We start from the raw sequence: 22,781 nt of genomic DNA, 5'->3' as shown, positions 1-22,781 counted from the left end.
TCTACAATAGCCAAACTATGGAACTATGGAAAGAGCCTAAATGTCCATTAACAGATGAATGGATTATCTTGATGTGGTGTATACACACACACACATATACACATACATATATACGCATATACATAGATGTGGTACATATATATACACATATACATAGATGTGGTGTGTGTATGTGTGTGTGTGTGTGTGTGTGTGTGTGTAATGGAATATTATGCAGCAACAAAAACCCCCGAAATCTTCCTGTTTGTAATAACATGGATGGAACTAGAGGGTATTATGCTAAGTCTAAATAAGTCAACTAAATAAGTCTAAATAAGTCAAATTGACTAAATAAGTCAATTTTTTAATAATCTTTAAAAAAAAAGAGTTAGGTCATGATTTGGGGGCAAATCAATAATATAAAGTACTTGTTTACTGTTGAGAAAAGTAATTTTTTTTAATTTTACATCTTTTTAATTTTTTTTTAAGATTTTATTTATTTATTTGACAGGGAGAGATCACAAGTAGGTGGAGTGGCAGGCAGAGAGAGAGGAGGAAGTAGGCTCCCTGCTGAGCAGAGAGCCCAACGTGGGGCTCGATCCCAGGACCCTGGGATCATGACCTGAGCCGAAGGCAGAGGCCTTAACCCACTGAGCCACCCAGGTGCCCCCATCTTTTTAATTTTTTTTAAAAGATTTTATTTATTTATTTGAGAGAGACAGAAAGGGAGAGAAAGAATGAATGAGGGGAGAGGGGCAGAGGGAGAGATAGACTCCCTGATGAGCAGGGAGCCCGATGGGGAACTCATTCCTAGGACCCTGGGATCATGACCTGAGCCGAAGGCAGACACTTAACCAACTGAGTAACCTAAGCACCCCTAAATTTAAAATCTTATTTTTAGAGTTAACCACTGCCTAATTTTTTTCTTTTTCTTAATTTCCAATGTTTATAATCCATATATTTTTCTGTCAATCTACTATGCTTGTAGCAATAGTTTTTCTGAGTGCCAGACACATCATTTACTTAATCAAATCCCTTCTTACCCTGAAGCCCTCCACTCTGGTTCCCCATCCCCCTGCTCCAGTCTTGATGGGTCTTTAGTCACAGGCTGACTTCCAGGGACTCAATTTGTCATTTTCTTAGGGTGCATCCTTTATTTCTAGATTCCAGATCTCATTGCTCAGTTGTATTAAGTTGATGGGTTTGTACTTTTTGCAAGTATTAGCACTAGTATTTTTTTTGCTTTTGACTCATTTTTATCAAATAATAAAGACCAGATGCAATTAAAATATTCTAAAAGTTATACAACTCCTGTTTAACAGAAATGAGAGAGCTCCAATAATAAGCAGGCAGTACCAGCATGAAAATCCTTCATTTCTTGGGCATATTTGGTGTATGCAAGATGATGGAAGTATTAGAGAGAAATGTGTTATAAATGCAGTCCATGTTGTACTAAGGAAACTGTGAACTCTCAATAAGCTCTTCACTTGTTATCTTTCCAAACCAATATCTTTAAGGCAACTCATTAACCGTGTGTGTGCGTGCACTGTGTGTATGTGTATGTATGTGTGTGATTGAAGGATACACTAATATTCTGCAAGTTGAAATTTATTTTTTTTCTTCATGTCTCTAACCCTTATGCCAACAGAATACTCATCCTTAAGTTCCCTCAAAACAAAACTCCGTTTGGGGCACCTGGGTGGCTCAGTGGGTTAAGCCTCTGCCTTCGGTCAGGTCATGATCTTGGGATCTGGGATCGAGCCCCGCATCAGGCTCTCTGTTCAGTGGGAAGCCTGCTTCCTCCTCTCTCTCTCTGCTTCCCTCTCTGCCTACTTGTGATCTCTGCCTGTCAGATAAGTAAATAAAATTAAAAACAAAACAAACAAAAAACAAAACTCCATTTAAAAATAAGATAAGCGATTCAAGTAGTTTTTTTTTTTTTTAATTACACTGGGGAATAGTGCGTAGCTTTTCAAAAAATAAAAGGAAACAAAGGAAGAAAGGGAGTCCTTTAGCTGTATCTTCATTCAAATCTCTATATTGGGCTTTCAAACCCCTCTTCCTCCCTGTAGCAGGATGCCTTCCTGACAACCATCCCTGCTTCGTGGAGTTCCCCCCTCCTCCCTCCCAAACTCTCTCTTATGCCAGACTCTTGCCCTCTGCCCAGCTCTTGTTCCAAACCTGCACAACAACCGTTTGTGATTACTTATTCCAGTCCTGCAGCATGCCAAAAGCTCCTAGATTGATCCTCCAGCTAACTGGGACCCACTTTATTTAGAAGTCAGTGAAGGATTATTAATAATAAATTTTCTTCTTACATGTTCAAATTCAAACAATGGATTGCTTCTATGCACTAAAATTAGAATGGACTAATTTCAATTTCTGCACTTATGTAAGGAGATGCAGCTAAAAATCTAGGTTTACCAGCATCAAATTTTCAGATTGGGGGGTAGGGGTATGTTTTATGCCACTTACAGACTCATGCCTGGGTGGCTGGCAGACGAGCATTGAAAGTGGGTTGGTTGAAAGTGGATCAAGTGAAATCAAGGACCACCGTGGAGTCTTCCAGAGAAAGACAAGTCAAAGAAAATACTGCAGGGGTTGTGGGGAGGGATTTGCGGGTTCAAGGCAGCAGAGCATCCACTGTTTGGTGCTTCTGGGCTGTGAAGGAGAACTGTTGGACTTTCAGGCTGAGAAGTAGGCAGAGACTAGATTATGGAGAGTCTGGATTTCATCAGTAAAGCAACAGCAATGGATTCTGTGCGAAGTCTTAGACTCATCTTGTATATAGAAAATAGAAGGAAATGTGAAGAAGGAAGAAAGAAAAAAGGAAGAGCAAGGGCACCTGGGTGGCTCAGTCAGTTAAGTATCCAACTCTTAATTGTGATCTCAGGGTGGTAAGATCGAACCCCGCATCGGGCTCCATGCTAGGCATGGAGCCTACTTAAGATTCTCTCTCCCTCTGCCTCTCCCCCTGACATGTGCATGCTCACTCTCTCTCTCTCAAAACAAAAAAATGAAGAGGAAAAAATGAACAAAAAGAGAAATAAGTGAATCCTAAGACTTTGAAGAAGTCTTGACATTTATTTACTTAGTCCCACCTCCTGCTCAGGGCTGGAATCCTTTCTTCAACCCCATACTAAATGTTCCATGCCCAAGTTAACTAAACTTTCTATTTTTTTTTTTTTAAGATTTTATTTATTTGACAGACAGAGATCACAAGCAGGCAGAGAGGCAGGCAGAGAGACAGGAGGAAGCAGGCTCCCTGCCGAGCAGAGAGCCCGATGCGGGACTCGATCCCAGGACTCCTATAGGACTCCGAGATCATGACCTGAGCCGAAGGCAGCGGCCCAACCCACTGAGCCACCCAGGCACCCTAAACTTTCTATTTTGAGGTCACTGTAGATTCACCTGCAATTGTAAGAAATAATACAGAGACATTAAATATATTCTTCATATAGTTTTCCCCCAAAGGTACCAATTTTTTTAAATTATTTTTATTTTTTTATTTGACAGAGATCATAAGTAGGCAGAGAGGCAGGCAGAGAGAGAGGGGGAACTAGGCTTCTTGCTGAGCAGAGAGCCCAATGCGGGGCTCGATCCCAGGACCCTGAGATCATGACCTGAGCCGAAGGCAGAGAGGCTTAACCCACTGAGCCACCCAGGTGTCCAGTTCTTTGCAATTTTATCACACATATAGATTTTCATGTTCACTACCACTGGCACAAAACAAAGTAGCTTTATCACTAGGATCCTCCTTGAATGGAAATTGATCTCACATCATAATTATATCCTTCTAGGAGGAAGCTTTTGCCTGTCTCCCCATTTCTAAAGATTTTTTTTTAATTTATTCGAGAGAGAGAGAGAGAGAGCACAGGTTGGGGGTGGGGGAGAGGAGAGGGAGAAGCAGGCTTCCTGCTGAGGAAGGAGCCCAAATCGAGGCTTGATTCCCAGACCCTGAGGTCATGACCTGAGCCAAAAACAGGCACCCAACTAACTGAGCTACCCAGGCACCCCGAATTCCATCCTTCTTGACCTGGTCTTTGATGCCTGTTTCTAGACCTCTCTGATGCAATCACTTATCCTTAAGGGTCTTTGCCAAATAACTGCAACTCAATTCTCTGCTGATACCTTCTTCTACACTGCTTGGATAGAGATGATTGCTTTGACCGCAGTTCTGCTCTTTTGATAGTAGCACACAAAGTGTTTGGGTTAGCACTGAGTTCAATGACATAAAATAGAAAACTGAAATAACTAACTTACACAAGTAAGCCTGTGAGATACATCCAGGCTCTAGAGCGGCTCTGTGATGTCATCAGCATCCAGCAGCCTCCTTCCTCAGTCTGTCATCCTGTCCATTGTGGTGGATTCTTCTGACATCTCATTGTTCACCCCCATCTGTGAGGAAGGTTGATAAATATACTTTTCAGGGTTGCCAGATAAAATATTGCATGGGACATTCATCTACTAATGCAAATTTAACTGAAAGCCCTGTGCTTTTATTTGCTAAGCTGCAACCATAATGCTTTTATTGGACCACATACCTTGCCATACCCAATAGCATGGGTTGGGGGGGGGTGTCTAATTGGAAGCTGAGTGTCCACCAGCAGTCTCTGCCATGTGGAACCTTCTGTTTTCTTCTGTTGCTTGGTCTTCCAGTTTTAACCCATGTTTCCCTTCTTTATCCCTAGGGTAATATGCCAGTTTTAGTTTTTCCTAGGGTTCCTCATCTACTACTATTTCTAATAAAGTATTAAAATACTTGTATTTTTAGCAGCACAATAAACTCCATGGTGCATTTGAAGTTTCCCTTGAGAGGTGAACTAAAAGAGAGGCATTTAGCTTAAATTGGATGTTAAAGATAACTGAATTCTAATATAATTTGTCACATTAACTTTATAGCCTAAATAATTGGGTCCACCTCCCTATGTAAAATGTTTCCTAGCTTAACTGTTTTAATAGTACTTTATGCTGTGTTTTATTTTTTTTTTAAAGATTTTATTTATTTATTTGACAGACGGAGATCACAAGTAGGCAGAGAGGCAGGCAGAGAGAGAGGAGGAAGCAGGCTCCCCGCCGAGCAGAGAGCCTGATGTGGGGCTCGATCCCAGGACCCTGGGATCATGACCTGAGCCGAAGGCAGAGGCTTTAACCCACTGAGCCACCCAGGCGCCCCTATGCTGTGTTTTAATAGTTAAATTTAAGATAACTAGTATAGTATCAAAGATGGTGATGTAATTATATCAAAAGGAGGACAGAGGAGAAATTGAGGAGAGGAAGTGAACTATTTCATCATCCATTGTAATAGGATGGGACAGGAGGTGGGGGCTGGGGGAATGGGTAAAGGTGGTTAAAAAGAATAAAGTTCCAGCGGCACCTGGCTGGCTTAGTTGGCAGAGCATGTGACTCTTGATCTCAGGGTTGTGAGTTCAAGCCTCATTCGGGCAAAAGATTTCTTAGGAAAAAAAAAAAAAGGTACAAACTTCCAGTAATAAGATGAGTAAGTTCTTAGGATGTAATATACAGTATGCTGACTGTAGTTAACAACACTGTATTGTGTATTTGAGTAGATTTTAAAAATTCTCACCACACACACACAAATTATGTCAGGAGATGAATGTGTTAATTAACCTTAATCATGGTGATCATTTTGTAATATGTACACATATAAAATCACTACATTGTACACCTTAAACTAATAAAATGTTACATGCCAGTTATATTTCATTAAAACTGGAGGAAAGAGAAACAAAGAGATGGGGGTTCAGGATTCGTCCCCTTGGACCTAACAGACCTTTGTAACTGCCTTTGACTAGAAGAATGTATCAGAAGTGACTTTCAGGATTGGTCATAAAGGGCAACAGGCTTCTGCTTGGCTCTCACTCTCTCTGGACATGTACCTCTGGAGCCCCAAGAAGCCATGTAAGAAGTTCAGCTACCTCGAAGCTGCCCCAATGGGAGACCACATGGAAAACCCAGAGGTTTCTAGGAGCCCCACCTGTTCAAGTCTTTCCAGTCCAAGCACCAGAAACATAAACAAACATTCAAGATGACCCAACCCCAATCTGGCTATCTTCTGAATATGAGAGAACCACCAGCTGTAGATCCCAAATTCCTGATCCACACAAACAGGGAAAACTAACATTTGAGTATATGGTCAAGCCACCATATTTTAAGGTGAGCTGTTATGTAGCATTCCAGACACCTGCGTGGCTCAGTCAGTCAAGCATCTACCTTCAGCTCAGGTCATGATCACAGGATCCTAGGATCGAGTCCCGAGTTGGGCTCCTTGCTCAGTGGGCAGCCTGCTTCTCCCTATCCTTTTGCTGCTCCCCCTACTTGTTCTCTCTCCCTCTCTGTGTGTGTGTGTCAAAAAAAAAAATGAATAAAATCTTAAAAAAAAAAAAAAGATAAACAGAACAGCCCCTTCATTTCTCACTCAAGATAATACTGTAGTTACTAGTTGAAGGTGTATCCCTAGAGATTATTTTGTGAAATTTCTAACAAACTTTTAAAAAAAATACAAAGGAGGGGTGCCTGGGTGGCTCAGTCAGTTGAGCCATTGACTCTTGGTTTCTGCTCAGGTCATGATCTCGGGGTTGTGGAATTGAGCCCCGCATTTGGCTCCGTGCTTATCAAGGAGTCTGCTTAGGATTCTGTCTGCCTCTGACCCTCCCCCTCATTCTCTCTCGCTCTCTCTCAAATAAATAAATAAATCTTTTAAAAAATAAATAAATTTTAGGGGTGCCTGTGTGGCTCAGTCATTTAAACATCTGCCTTGGACTCAGGTCATGATCCCAGGGTCCTGGGATCAAACCCCTTTTCAGGCTCTCTGCTCAATGGGGAGCCTGCTTCTCCCTCTCCTTCTGCTGCTCCCGCCGCTTGTGTGCTTTCTCTCTCTCTCTTCTCTCTGTCAAATAAATAAATAAAATCTTAAAAAATAATAATAAACAAATTTTAAAGATTAAAAAGTACAAATGAGCTCATACTATATATATTATGGGGATTAAGACACACACTTGTGATGAGCACTGACTGATGTATGGAACTATTGAATCACTATATTGTACACCTGAAACTAATATAACACTGTATGTTAAACTAACAAGTTTAAATAAAAACTTGAAAATATATCATGGACATCTTTGCCCATCAGCATATAGGTCAACCTCATCCTTTAATACACACGTAATACTTCACTATATGGATATCACACAATTTGTATTCTCCTCCCTCAGTGCTAAATATAAATTTCCAGTCTTTCTGAAATAAATATTTACATCAATACAATTTTATAACAAAATTATAATCATACCATCACATCACTTTGTAAACAATTTTTACATTTGACATTGTATTTCTGATGATATTCTTTAAAATATTAACTTTATGGGGCGCCTGGGTGGCTCAGTGGGTTAAAGCCAGGATCCTGGGATCAAGCCCCGCATCAGGCTCTCTGCTCTGCAGGGAGCCTGCTTCCTCCTCTCTCTCTCTGCCTGCCTCTCTGCCTACTTGTAATCTCTGCCTGTCAAATAAATAAATAAAATCTTTAAAAAATAAAAAATAAAAAATAAATAAAATATTAACTTTATTGCTAGAATAGTATATATCTTCTGAATGTACCATAATTTATTTACATAAGTCTATTGCTGGACATTTATGTTATTCTTGATTTAAAACATTGCAGTTAACATCATCACACATTCATTTGTATAAACTCGTCCTTAGACAAGTCTATACAAATACAAATAAATATAAATTTATTAATAAATACAAATAAAATATTTAAAAATACAAATAAATACATATTTATTCTTCTTAGAATAGATGTCTAAAAATAAAAATGCTGGACCAAGAGGTATGAACATTTAAGATTCTATACGAATGCAAAATGTAGGAAAAGGTCATTCTAATTAATGTTTCCAACAACAGGAAACGAGACTATATACTTTTTATATCTGATCTAATCATTAAACATTTTTTTATCTTTGATGATCTTGGTGGTTAAAATTACTTCACTTTTGTTTTAATTTACGTTTCTTTCATTATTATATATTATAAGACAGAGCCAACCTCAGTTTTCCTTCATAATGTCTTCCGAGATTATTGAAGTAAAAACTTTCAGCATCACAGGGAATCTTGCCCAAGGAATTCAGAGACAGCCTTACCCACTGATGACTAGGTATTTCACATTCCACCCCTTTGCTTTAATATTTTTGACATTCCGGGGTACTTACTTGAGGCAAGGATACTTATGAGATGTAGGTGACATTGGGAGACCATTAATGCAGAGACTTTTCAGTCTGGTGATACTAGGCTACGAAAGGAATTTAGGACCAGTGGGAATAAAAGTGCTGAGAGGGGAAGATCAGTCTTGTTAATTGAATGGATCTTGACAGACTATACAGCAAGATGATCTCAACTGACCATTCCAGTGGCCTCCTGTAGGCTCTTGGGAAGTAAATGTTCTTATGGTGCTGGTTGAGGTACTCATGATTCACACAAAGGTCTTGAGTCTGTACAGATGTTGCTGTTACCCCTTGAGGCCCTGCTGCAGCACCTCACCCCTCTCCCAAAACACATAACTCAAGATACCACCCTCTTAGTCTGGAGCGTGGATGAAAAATAGGTGGTTTGCATGCCATTATTCTCCCCATCCTTCCTCCCAACCCATGGTGGACATTGCTAATCCATCTTGTGGCCTTTCCTGAAAAGTCCAACTGGGGCCTCCGAATGCTCCAAACAGTACTCCAAATATCCACCATCTATCAAATATCTAACAGAGTAGATAGATAGCAGGTATTTGGAATTGGCAAGAGCATGACCATGGATAGGATCCAAATGAGTAGAGATGGGTATTTTCCTCTTCATCTAGGAGCAACTACTCAAGTATCCATACCTGTTGACATTATGAGATCTGGTGATAAAGGTCTCAAAGCAGAGGCTGGTAACTCTGAGGTTTCGAACTAAGTTGTTCTCTCTCTCTCTCTTTTTTCAAATGGGCTCCAGAGGAGCCCAACAAGGGGCTTGAACTCACGACCCTGAGATCAAGACCTGAGCTGAGATTAAGAGATGGAGGCTCAACTGACTGAGCCACTCAGGTGCCTCTAGCCAGGTTGTTTTTAGACAAGGGCTGGATGTCAGGGAGGTAAACTGTACTTATTACTAATTAATGTTACTTCTCATCAAGCCTGGATTTGGCCCCTCCAGATGGCCTCTACCAATAGTTATAGGTAAAAGCTGCCTGCATCCCATCAATGTTGACTTTATACTTTTCTTTTTAACTTGACAAATGGGAAACTTAATGGCAAACTGGCAACAAAGGAGTCAAAGGATTGTTTGGAAGCTCATTTCAGCCTGGCCCATCTCAGGCTGAGCAGGCATGAGGTTTGTGATGCTGCACTGATGCAGGTGGGCTCAGGGACAGGGTAGTGAAGTTCCTGCAACAGAGAGCCAGCAGGGAAAAAGAGTAAACCATATGGCTTTTTCAGTCTGGGAAGGAAGAAACTGAGCCAGTATCATTTGGAAGTCAGGTGGGACTCAATTATCTGGACATTTGCCCTGATCCAGCAGTCTTACACCTGCAAGTAGAGAGTTTGGGGAGCCAGATCCAGCTCCAAGAAGGACGAGTTGGGAGGTGCCAGTGTAGGTACCAAAGTCATAGTCCTAAAGTGGCATTTGGGTCCTATCCAGGTTAAGTTTGGAGGAAAAATTAAGGCAAACCTGAAAGTCTGTCAAAAACAAGAGCAAATACCAGGCTTTGGGAAATGCTGTGGCAAAGAAATCTCAGGGATACAACTGTAGGTGACCAGCACGGGTGCCACCAGATTCTGGGCCCCAGAAATATGACTTTATTTCAAGCCACTTTGGTGAGGCTCCGGCTACTGAGATAGGTCCCCATTAAAGGCCAGACTAAACCTAGAGTGGACATCCAGCCATGAGGCTCTGAGAAGGGCAAGGACAGAAAAGGTGGGGGCACATAACTATGCTTTAGACTTTCCTTCTGAATGTCCCTTGTTCCCTCCTAGGGTTCTTTCGTCCTTGTTCATTTTCTTACAAGGCTTCTGAGCCCCTTTATCTTTCTTCAGGTGAGGAGATCCTGTCTTCTGACTTTTCTAAACCAAAACTATTTGGCTCTCACTCAAGACATTCCATTTCATATCATATTCTGATTATTTGTTTACAGGTTTTCCCCACTGTACTAGACTTTGAACCACATGTTTTGTGTCCTTACGTCTCCCCACAATACATGGCAGAATATCAGTTAGTTCTTTTTATTAAATGCTCATAACTTTTCTTCTTTCCCTTTTCTCTTTGTTCAGGTGTGGGCAAATGACAGCCTGCATGCTAAATACAGCCTCCTGTTTGTAAATAAAGTTTTATTGGTACATGACCATGTTCATCATTTATGTATTGCCTATGGCTACTTTTGCTCTAACACAGCAGTGTTGAGTAGTCGTGACAGAATTCTCGCAGCCAGCAAGGCCAAAAATATTTATTATCTGGCCCTTTACCAAAAGATAAAAACACAAAGACAAAACTTGCTAACCCTTGCTCATTTTTAGTAAGAAAAGAGATTTCCCTTTGAACTTCATCCATCAAACCACTCACCGTGTTCCCTCTCCCCTTACAAAATCTATAAGCATTGAAATTGTGAAGTATTTTGAGAAATAGTCATCATAAAATAGAATCTCAGTTAAGGAGGTGTCAGTGGTTTCTTAAGGACCCTGTAGTAAGTTCACATACAACCAAAGAAGCATCAAGAAACTTGTCAGACATAATTATCATTGAAAAATAATGAACTGACATTTTAGATTCGTAGGTAGTTTTCTCTGAGCACAGGTGATATAAATCTGCCATTTGTGTTCCAACCCAGCTGGAACCATTCTCTCTTCCCTCAATGCTTCCAGAACTTTGTTACAGTGTCTATTTCAATTGGCCTTGCCTTCATTTCTTTGCAGGAGTATACTTACAGACTATGGTTATAAAATCCCTGTGGGAAGGAACTCTTTGGTCCAACCTTGTAGGCCCCATAGAGTTTTCCCAAGATAAATGGTGATTGAATGGGTGTTGTTAATACAATCATGAAAAATAGGTTTATAATAACACTGATCTCATGAAACCATGAGCAAAATTTCCAAAGAGATTCTTCGTTCTGAGCTTCACACATACACATGTTCACTCCTGTTTATTCCACTCATACCCCTGTTTACTTTTCTCATATATGTGTATGGAAAGAAAATCATCTCAAGAATGCCTGGTATACAATAGCACTCTGTTGTTTGAGGAAAAAAAAAAAAAAGGCAAGACAAAACAATTCTCTTGAAAAAGTAAATGCCTTGTCTGGGGTCAAGCAGTTTTCTCAGGAAATCAGCATTATTGTGAACCGGAAAACCCTCTGGACCTTACTTCCTTCACTATTCACTTCGCTGTTGAACTTCAGCCCTGGTAATGAATCTTATTTAGCAATCCAAATGACAGACGACCCAATCAACCTCTGGTTTTCTTCTGTGTGAAGTCGTATTTATAGTCCAGGCCCCTCGGAGTCTAACTAGAAAAACAAAGAATCCCTGGGGTACTTTATTTGCCTTTGTGTAGGTAAAACTCTCCACAGTCAGGTGGACAAAAATATGACTTGAATTAGCCTAAGCAAAGGGGATGGGGAACAGGGGTTGCTGGTTCACCAAATCCTAGAAGGAGGTGAATAACCAAATGATGGGGAAAATTGGGAGGCAGCAGAGCCTCTGGAACAATGAGAACCACAGAGCTGAGAGCTGCCAGAATGTATCCTTCTCTATTTGGAGTCTCTGCTTCTCTTTCTAGGCTACCGTCATTCTCCATGTATATCAGCTATCTCTACCAGGAGGAAAGCTGGCCATACATAAGTCTATTTTTTTCTTTTTAAAATCTTACAGTTTTATTCTTAGAAGTGAATAGTCCCTCTCAATTTTAATAGGGAAAACCTTTGTGCCCAGGTTGGGTCAAACCTAACAAATGTTTTATACATGGAAATGACATTCGACTTAGCGTTGAGGATAAGAAGGAAGGGAGGGACGTTGGAGGAGAGACTGTTCCTAGGAGAAGGGTATGGGGTTGACAATTCCAGAGATGTTCTTGGTCCTTTTTCATGGCATGGAATGATATAATTATAAAATCCTTAAGCTAAAGAAGAAAAGAGGGCTAATAAAGAACAATCATGGATACTTTAGCTCAGAGAACAGACTTTCCTCATAAGGCCAGGAGAGATGAAATGTTCACATTCATTCAAAGTATAGAAGTAGAGTCAGCAACTATAGGCTTCCCATCAAGGGCAGGGAAAGAAAATGATAAGGAAGACCTATAGTATGTAGCGCCTGAAATGGACCCTCCCATTAAATACCCTAAGGGGTTTGGTCAATTTTCTTAATGCAAAAGGCCATAATAACCCCAGGCTACCTTAGGGTTCCTCCAAGCCCCACCCCAGGACGGCTGCCCGCCCAGACAGTGGTTTTGTACAAATCTGAAAGGCACATCTTCCTTGAGGCAGACCCAGCCCACCCACCTCCCTGGCACCATGTCAGGACTCCCGTGCTGAGTGCTGAACTTCGGCCTCCACCCACCCCTCGGCCAGGCACCCTTGCCCAGTATCCAAAGTGTCTATGGCAGCCCTGGCCTGCCCAGAGGAAGGTAAGGTAGGTAGACTATCCCTTGTCAAAGTAAGGACTTCCAACATCTGCAAAAGTAGGCTCAGGTAGCTGGGGCTTCGTGATAGAAGGCAATCACAGGAATGGCAACAACTAAATTCAAAGGGATCTAGGGATGGACAACCCACTTCTGGGTACCAGAGTAGAAGAGACATCTCTGGGAGTAGAGAGACCAGCAATGACTGAGGAAGCTTTGGAGGTTCCTGGAAGGAGTCAAGACACACCAATGATGAGGGTCCATGCATGCTTGTCTCTCCCAGTGAAAAACAGGGTTGTTGGGGTTTTTTTTTTTTAAATCAAGAATTTAGGGACGCCTGGGTGGCTCAGTTGGTTGGACGACTGCCTTCGGCTCAGGTCATGATCCTGGAGTCCCGGGATCAAGTCCTGCATTGGGCTCCCGGCTCCGCGGGGAGTCTGCTTCTCTCTCTGACCTTCTACTCGCTCATGCTCTCTCTCACTGTCTCTCTCTCAAATAAATAAATAAAATCTTTAAAAAAAAAAAAAAAGAATTTATGTTAAGCAAAATGCCTTGATGGAGATGAAACTTTTTTGTTCTCTTTCTTTTTACCTCTGAAACACTAAAAATAACTCCCTTTTGAAGGGGATGGTTGTATAAGGATTTAAGGAAGCTATCCTTAGTCACCCTGAACCCTGGGGGATCAGGTCAGAGTTTTACTGTGAGTGGACAGTCTGCCAGGACCTAAAGCAATGGTCAGAATAGAGAAGCATCATCCCAGTGCCCCCAGTCCAGGGAAGAAGGTCCCGGCAATCTGCCACTGTGCTCTTAGATCCCTGTTTATTTTTGTTCTTCAAAGGAGCTGCCCATGAATATTCCAGTCACTGCATGAGTCAGAGCCTTGTTCCCCAAGAACTGCTGAAATATGGCCTCCATTCCCCCCCTTTCCCCTCCTTCTGGGACTCAGATTGAGGCAGTGCTCCCCAGTCCCCATGGCTGTGCATGAACTGGGAGCTAGGCTGGGTCTCAGAGTCTAACAACATGACGGAGTCCTGGACTGCAGGGCACAGGCAAGAACTGGGTGCTAGCTAAGTATGGGACAAGAGTCGACCTTCAAATCACCAAAGAAAATGAGGGATCATTGAAAAATTTGGGGGAAAATTGACCTGTAATTAGGGGGAAAATATTAGATTGTTACCTTACTACATCTTAATAAATTATAGACAGGTCAAAGATTTCAATATAAACATTTTTTAACATAAAATTAATAGAAAATAGAAAAAACTAAGGCAAATAACATTGAGTACAACAACTAAAATCTTTCTGTGTGGCAAAAAAAAAATCACATATGGTTGAAAGACAAATTATGAACTAATAATAATTATTATCATGTGGGAATAATAATAATGTGAGACAACAGGTTGCTATCCATAACAATAAAAGAATTTGCACAAATTAAGAAAAATTTAAACTCAAAAAAAAATGGGCAAAAATCACAAACAGGTAATTAAAATTCAAATGGTCAGTAAATGCATAAGAAAAAATCCTCAATTTCACTAATATTCTCAGAGGCAAATTGAAACAGTATTGAGATGTCTTTTACCTATTACTTGAGAAAGATTTTCTAAAATTTCTCAAACTCACACATTGACAAGGTTGGGAGAAACATGGACTTCCCACTTTTTCTGTGGACATGCAAAATGTACATGTTTTCAGAGAGCAATCTGATGAGAAATAATAAAATATAAGATGTATACACTCTTTGGTAATAGTAGTACTTGCAGAACTTTACTCCAAGGAGATAGTACACAAATCTGAAAAGACTAGTCATACTTTGTTTATAGTTTTGAAAAATAGGAAACAACTTTAGGATCCCTCAGTAAAAGCTGGTTAAGTAATTATGGTACAGTATCCATGGAACACTACACAGTCCTGAAAAATGATATAAACCTGTATCGACACAGAAAGATGGCTTTGGTTATTGATTCTTTGAGACATCACTATTCACCTGGATCAACTGCCACCTGTCCTCATTAGCAAAGTTTTCATAATTCTAATTCTCCCGCTGTGAACCATGGGCTTTGGCACCTAGCTTAGAGTCTTCCAAACAACTATCATCCAAGGTGAATTGAATGTCCATGTAGATAAATCATCCCATTTCCAGTCTCACGAATTCTCAAATTCCTCATCTACAATAAAATACAGTCAATTAATACTCTGCAGTCACCTATCTTCATGGCTACATTAGGCACAAACCTATCTCTAAATTTACTAAATCAAGTTTCGCTCTCTCTCTGACCACATTCTTATCCTCTCAACAAGCCTGTTCAACTCGCATAACACATTTCTCCCTTTGCTTCGGGTCCTCTAATCCACCCCTCTATTCATCATAGACTTAATGAGCATTTCACACATTCTCTTGCCAATATTTTTAACTCCTTTGCCTCATTATCCTCATTGTACCTGCTGTAAAATCTCCTACCCTTCACGGTTTATTTGGATAATCTGAGTTTTTTCCATGCTTTGGCTAACAAACAATGTTAGAGTATCACATCCTGGCAGATAGGTAACACTACAAATTCCTACTCCCTAATTTCATCTGGGCCCTTTTCTCGAGTTCAGATCCCACAGAGGCAGAGCCTGAGATGGAGATTGGTATATAAATGGTTTATTTGGAGATAATCCCAAATAGAGAAATAAAGGGGTGGGGAGAAGAGGAAGGAAGAGAGAGAAAAATAGGGGGGTGGGGGAAAGAGGAACCAACACAGGGCATGTTAATGAGCAGACTGTCACTGTGGGTGACTGGGGCTCAGTCCCACTGGGACCTCAAAGAGACTGCATAGAACCCACCTTCGAGTCATCCCACCCCACTCTTCTCTGTTGTTGGTTGAAAAATACTATCAGGGGCTTTGACTCCCCCTCATCCCAAGCTGCCGCATGCACAGATCCTACAGGCTCCTGGCCTGTGAATCCCCTTAGGCTTCCACCAGAAAGCCACAGGCATGTTCACACCAGAACCACACGTCCCCAGGCCATATTGGTGAGCCACCAACAGCATATGCGGCAGCCTCGGTGTGGCCCAGCATCCCTTCCATGTCACCCTAGTCACCTTCATCTCTCTTCCCTACAACCATTTCAAAAATCCTCCCATCACTTCAAACCTCTGATGCTCCTGGTTTTGCCTTCACTCTCAGCAGATGCCCTTGCCTCCTAGTTCACAAAAAACAGTGAAGTTCTCAGAAAGTAACTCACCCAACTTCCACCAACAATTCTAGCACCCCACCTATATCTACACTCATCATTTCTCCCTTCTCCCCGCTTCAGAAGAAGGGTTTCTAGCCTCCATCTAAGGCCAATATCTCCGCCTATTCTTGACCTTGTCCCTTTTGTCCTCTTGGTGACTGTTCTCTTTGCTTCCTCTCTCTTGCATCTTCAACTTCTCTGTGTCCCTTGCCTTCTCTCTCCCATTCTAAAATAAATGAATAATCCTTCCTGGAGTTCACCTTCCCTTCCATCTACTGTTCTGTCTCTCTTTCTCTTCACACCAGATTTATCAAAAGAACATCTTATGTACGTGGCCTCCAGTACCTCCCTTTCCATTCACCACTACTACTTCTACTTCTTCTCCTTCTCCTTCTTCTTCTTCTTCTTCTTCTTCTTCTTCTTCTTCTTCTTCTTCTTCTTCTTCTTCTTCTTCTTCTTCTTCTTCTTCTTTTTTGAGAGAAAGAGAGACTTGGGGGCAAGGGGTGGTAGAGACAAAGGCAGAGAGAGAGAGAGAATCTTAAGGCTTCAGGCCCAGCACAGAACCCAACGCAGGGCTCCATCCCCCTACACTGAGATCATGACCTGAGAGTCAGATGCTTAACCAACTGAGCCACTGAGGCTCCCCTCTTCTCATTTCATTTCGCTTGCTCAACAATAACTGCTCTCAGCAGCATCATAAATGATGTTTTTGTGGCAAAATTCATCTTTCTCTCTCTTGACTGCTCAGCAGTATTTAATTGCGCAGAATACTTTCTCTCCTGGGCTTTCATGGCATCTAAGTCTTGGTTTTCTCCTTTCTCTCTGGCCACCTCGCCTCAGTGTCTTATTTCTCTCTTAAGTGATGCTGTCCTCAGTAATCCAGCATTCTCCACCAGTGGTCACATCCATGTCAACTCCTGTAATTACCTAGGTGGAGGTCTCCTTAGGTCCACAGAAACAGCCCAGGTTTTTCTGCTCCAGATTTAAATATACATTTGCTTAATGCTCATACTCAATTCTGTTACTTTGGCCAAATTATTAAACTCCCCTTAACCTTTGTTCCTGGGTATAAAATAGAAATGAAATTTTTAAAATTTTTAAAATTTTAAAAAGGATTTTATTTCTTTACTTGAAAGAGAGAATGAGCAAGAGAGCACAAGCAGGGGGAGCGGCAGAGGGAGAGCGAGAATCAGGCTCCCAGCAGAATAGGGAGCCTGACTCGGGGCTTGATCCCAGGACCCTAGGAGCATAACCTGAGCCAAAGGCAGACGCTTAACCGTCTGAGCCACCCAGCACCTCACAAAAATTTAAAATTTTGAAGTTAACTATGGCTTCACAGAAAGTTGCAAAGACAGTACCCTGGTACCCTTTACCCTCTTTCTCCTGGAGGTTGCATTTTACATAAGTATAGTACTATATTAAAACCAGGAAACCAACATTGTAACAATATGGGTAGTTCCACACCCTTTAATCACCTGTGCAGATCTGGGACCCAGCACTGCAATCAAGACACAGACCTATTCCCTCGCCACAAAGAGCTCCGTCATCTGTGTCTCTTTGTACCTATTTCTTTTTTTCAATTTTTATTCTCATCACATCCTTGAGAGAAGGGACATGTGTGTTATTTGGTTTTGTGTTCTCAGAGTCACACGGACTGCCTTGCTTTTAGAAGTCCCTGCTAAATGTTTATGAAAGCAAGGATGGAAAAAAGGAAGGGCATTCCATCCGCGAAGGCCAGAGACATCAGCCTAGTATCTGGGACAGACTCTGGTTCTGCCTAGCTCCATGTCTACAGCCAGGCACCTGAGGACAGAGGCCTCCTTCCTTGATTTTTACCTCCCATTGAATGAGATGTTGGCAGATTTGAGAAGAGTCAGAGTGGTGAGGCTTGTCTCCCAGGAGTTCCAATCGTCACAGCCCCTGTCTGTAGTAGGGAGGAAGGACTGTCTCAATCCAGCACCTTTTTTTAGGAATCTCTCACATCACCCCACATGGCCAGTTCCCCATTCCACCTATCTGATGTTTGCCCTGCTCTGCCTCACACCATCAGCACCGCTGCTCTTCCTGGAAGAACAGGGAGCGGTCCTGACCTCAGCCTCTCTGCTACTCAGTGGGTGGGTGGGGCATGTTTGTCACAAGGCTCAAGGAAACTGGTCAATCCCAGGACATGATTTCAAAATTCTGCTGAATTGTAATTGATCTTGATGGAGAGGTAATAGTTCTCTTTGCTTAGTAAATATGATAGTTAAAAGGAGAAATCTGAAGCTGGCAAGGAAAAAAACAGTTAAGAATCTGCACAATTAAAAGTACACTCATAGCTACACCCCCCCACACACACACAGAATGTGTGTATGTGTGTGAACCATCAAATTACCACTCCTATTAGAAGGAGAGATAAAGGAGTATTTATCCAACAAAGATCCGTCTTATCCTAATAGGTTTTAATCAGGGCAAAAGTAAAATGTGTGTTCCCTTAAATAGCATGGCTTTAAGTTTCCGAGATGAAAAACCCTAGCTTGGAATCTTTGTGTCAGCAATGAGCAATTTGTGTCGTCTAGTCAGAAAGTCTCGAGGGGCAATTATTTGATTTCCAAGCTTCAAACTCATTTATCAGTTGTAGTTTATGAACTTGGTGCAGCAATTTGCGAGCTGATGTCATGCTTCCAGCCGGGTGGCTTGGAAATGGTCCATCTGGGGATTCATTTTCAGTGGCGGAAGTGAGAGGCGTGGAATTAAGGCAATACCTGGGCCCCCCCCGCTGGGGTAATTTGGGGGTTTGGAAGCATAGCGTGCCTTGTACATTGTTTGGAGAACACACTTGATCTCACATCAGAGTGTGTTTGATATTAAAGATCTGAATCGCAGAGAGCACACACAGAATGGTCATGGTTAAAAGGACAGGGATCTTTGTTGTGTTCATGGGTATTTCCTCGGAGCTCAGAATAATGCCTGGTGCATGGTGGGCTCTCAGAGAGTTTATGATGCCTGAATAGTCAAAATGTATACTGTGCACAAGGGAGAAAGAATAAATCAATAAATCAATAGGTATTAAATTGCCAACAAACCCAGGGCACATTGGGTAGCAATGTTACAACTCAGACTTAGGTAAAAAGCCTGCTGGATCACAGCAAAGTGAAACAGAGGAGGAGGAGAAACCAGGAGTCAGAAGACAGGAGCCTGGGTGGCTCAGTGGGTTTAAGCCTCTGCCTTCGGCTCGGGTCATGATCCCAGGGTTCTGAGATCGAGTCCCGCATCGGGTTCTCTGCTCTGCAGGGAGCCTGCTCCCCCCTCTCTCTCTCTGCCTGCCTCTCTGCCTACTTGTGATCTCTGTCTGTCAAATAAATAAACAAAAAGCTTAAAAAAAAAAAAAAACAGGAGTCAGAAGAGTAAGGACAGAGGGGACAATCAGACCAGCTCTGGAAACTGACCACAGTCCAGGGCCAGCCTGCAGTGGGTTTGGGGAGGTTGGTCTAGTCTGGATGGTCGGGTTCAGTGGTGGGAGTCTGAGTGACAGGCTAGACTGAAAGTCAGGTGGACGAGCATGGCCCAGCCCGAGCAAAACCCAGTCAGTGGTTGAATCTTCAAGAGAAAGATTTGGTCTTATAGGGGAGGGACCTGGCAAGAACTGAGCAGGGTGACAGGATCTAAATACGAGCAGAGAACTAGAGTACAGGACAACAGACCTGAAATCAAAGCCCAGGCTTACGGGGGTAACGTGCTCAATGGCTGGGGAAGGTTGTGATTTGCTGGGTCTGCACTGATGCCCAAAGCATCCAGCTTTCTAGGTCATCACTGACACGTCTAATGCTAAGAGTTCACTAATGATGGGCGAAGGCTCATATAATAGGTAAGACCGAGCCTACAGGGAAAAGGACTCAGACTAATTCCCTCACTGTGTGCTCCACAGCATCCTTAATACGCTTCTGGGGAACCACTTATCACACTCACAATTGCTTCCAGACTTTTGTTCATTGCTGGAGCTAGGGATTATCCGTGTTCATTATCACTTCATCCCCAACACCAATATTGGCACACAGTAGGCACATACTATGAATAAAAGAAAGAATCAGGGTCTCCCCATGGAAGAGGCTTAGGAAAGCAGAGATGGACTAGGTAGAGCTGACCTGACTTACATCCCAGAAGTACCCCACCCCCCATCTGCCTTGTGTTTCCTTGCATCCGCTGGGATTGGCACCAAGGAAAAGAAAGACCTGAGTCATGACCCGCCTCACGGTGGCAAATCTCTGCACCACTGCCACTTTTTCCCGGAGCAGTCCCAGGTTTTCTGTTGAAATTATCCATGTAACTTTTTTTTTTTTTAAAGATTTTATTTATTTATTTGACAGAGAGAGATCACAAGTAGATGGAGAGGCAGGCAGAGAGAGAGAGAGAGAGAGGGAAGCAGGCTCCTTGCCGAGCAGAGAGCCCGATGCGGGACTCGATCCCAGGACCCCGAGATCATGACCTGAGCCGAAGGCAGCAGCTTAACCCACTGAGCCACCCAGGCGCCCCAAATCATCCATATAACTTTTGAACAGCATATTTTCATGCCAGTGTTTTCTTCTCTGGTAAGGAAGAGAGCTAGTAAAACTGTATGAGGTTCAAGGAGAAGAAAAGGGAAGAGGAGAGAAAGGAAAGAGGAAGAGGAAAGAAAGAAATGTAGAATATCCCATGACCACTTGCACGGACTGGATTTGGGTTGCTAAGTGCCCCCACTGCGTGGTCACAGTCCCCATCCTGCCCTCCACTCTCCCCAACATGACAGCAAACCACAGTGCCCTGAGAGCCATCCCAAACACAGAGGGAGCCCCCTCGTGCTGCTCTGGGCTTCAGAATGTTACAATTCAGCTCTGTGGTGGTTGCTGACCTCTTAGTACTTTGGTCCTTGTAATACCATCATCCCTCTCAGTGGCACAGAGCTGGAAGGTCTTGTACTTGAGAGCACCTCTGAGGCCCAAACTAACAGCTGGAAGAAGGGCAGATGGGGCGAGACAAAGACAGACTCTCTGGGTACATGTGTTTATTTTTAAAGGAATAAGAAAAGTATTGTAAATATAATTCCAACAGGGCAAAATCCTACCCAATAGGAAATTGTAAATGTTTTAAGGAATACCAAAGAATGTAAACTGTTTGCAGAAAGGCCAATAGATGATATCATTGCCTCTACAAGGACTTGGTGTCTGAAGAAAAATAAACTGGTCCAAGAGGCAAACAGATGATGGGAACATATCTGGAATGTGTGATTCTTTGTCCCATATTTGTATACCAAATAGGAGTAAAGGGTTTCAGGCATAATTCTAAGAGTGGGGGAGAAACAAAAAAATAAACCAAATGGTTTGGAACTAGCAAAAGTAAGTTCCAGAAAGAGAGGCTCTAGAACACACGGGAAGGATCAAGAATATCAGCATTTCATTCAGTGGTGCCTGGCTAGCTCAGTTGTTAGAGCACGCAACTCCCAACTCACACAACCCCTCCTCCCATGGGGTTGTGAGTTTGAGCCCCACGTTGGGTATAGAGATTACCCCTCCCCCCCAAAAAAATCAGTATCTCATTCAGACATAGAAAGGGAGGGATTTTCAAAACCACAATAAGATGCCACCTCACACCTGTCAGAATGGCTAAAATTACGAACTCAGAAAACAATAGATGTTGGTGAGGATGCGGAAAAAAGGGAACCCATTTTTAACTGTTGGTGGGAATGCAAACCAGTACAGCCACTTTGTGAAAGAGTTAGAGGTTCCTCACAGAGTTAAAGATGGAACTACCAGGGCGCCTGGGTGGCTCAATGGGTTAAGCCGCTGCCTTCGGCTCGGGTCATGATCTCAGGGTCCTGGGATCGAGTCCCACATCGGGCTCTCTGCTCAGCAAGAAGCCTGCTTCCCTCTCTCTCTCTCTCTGCCTGCCTCTCCGTCTACTTGTGATCTCTCTCTGTCAAATAAATAAATAAAATCTTTAAAAATAAAAATAAAGATGGAACTACCCTACAACCTAGCAAATGTACTTCTAGGTTTTTTATCCAAAGGATTTAAACATAGTGCTTTGAAGAGGCACATGAACCCCAATGTTCATAGCAGTGATGTCCACAGTAGCCAAATTATGGAAAGAGCCCAAATGTCCGTCAACTGATGAATGGAAAAAGAAGACATAGTATACAAAGGAATATTACTCGGTGATCAAAAAGAATGAAATCCTACCATTTGCAACAGCATGGATGGAGCTAGAGAGTATTATACTACGTGAAATAAGTCAGTTAGAGAAAGACAAATGTCTTTTGATTTCACTCATATATGGAATGTAAGAAACAAAATAAATTAACATAAGGGAAGGGAAGGAAAAATAAGATAAAAACAGAGAGGGAGGCAAAGTACAAGACACTCTTAAACACAGAAAACAAAATAAGGGTTGCAGGATGGGAGGTGGGTGGGCGGATGGGCTAAAGGGGTGATGGGCATTAAGGAGGGCACTTGTTGGGATGAACATGGGGTGTTATTTATAAGCAATGAATCACTAAAGTCTACCCCTGAAGCTAATACTACACTATATACTAACTCAAAATTTTTTACAATTAAATTAAAAATTAAAAAAAGAAAGGGATTTTGATTTTTCCTCATAATGCCTTTTTCTGGTTAAACTAATATTCACTGAGACCCAAATGGGAAGTAAAGCAGAGCTTCTAGCAAATTCTACTCAGAGATACAGGTAGTCTTGGAGTCAAGCCCAAGGATCTGTTACTAGGCTACTTTTCCAGGAAGTAGAATGCTAGTTGGAGGCTTGGGCATGGGACAGGATAGGCAAGGTATCAGTGGGATGAAATACATTTTAAGAACCTTATAAATACAGTAATTGCCCTCATGGCATACTTTATTGGTTTGGGACCATGCTTTTTTTTTAATGACAAAGGTAGCCCAATACAGAAACAT

General features: G+C 42.1%; 1 long non-coding RNA gene across 1 annotated transcript; it reads right to left on the bottom strand.

Annotated features, from left to right (window-relative positions):
* Nucleotides 1–206: 206 nt before the first annotated feature.
* Nucleotides 207–22,140, bottom strand: LOC125107964 (uncharacterized). The gene is made up of 3 exons (XR_007129714.1): nt 22,098–22,140; nt 19,986–19,989; nt 207–279 (listed from the first exon to the last, which is right to left on the bottom strand). It is a non-coding gene; the product is annotated as an uncharacterized LOC125107964 (long non-coding RNA).
* Between the last annotated feature and the right edge of the window lie 641 nt (nt 22,141–22,781).

The sequence above is a fragment of the Lutra lutra genome, chromosome 8, assembly GCF_902655055.1.
Source record: "Lutra lutra chromosome 8, mLutLut1.2, whole genome shotgun sequence".
NCBI lineage: Eukaryota > Metazoa > Chordata > Mammalia > Carnivora > Mustelidae > Lutra > Lutra lutra.
This window is presented reverse-complemented; position numbering and strand designations above follow the sequence as displayed.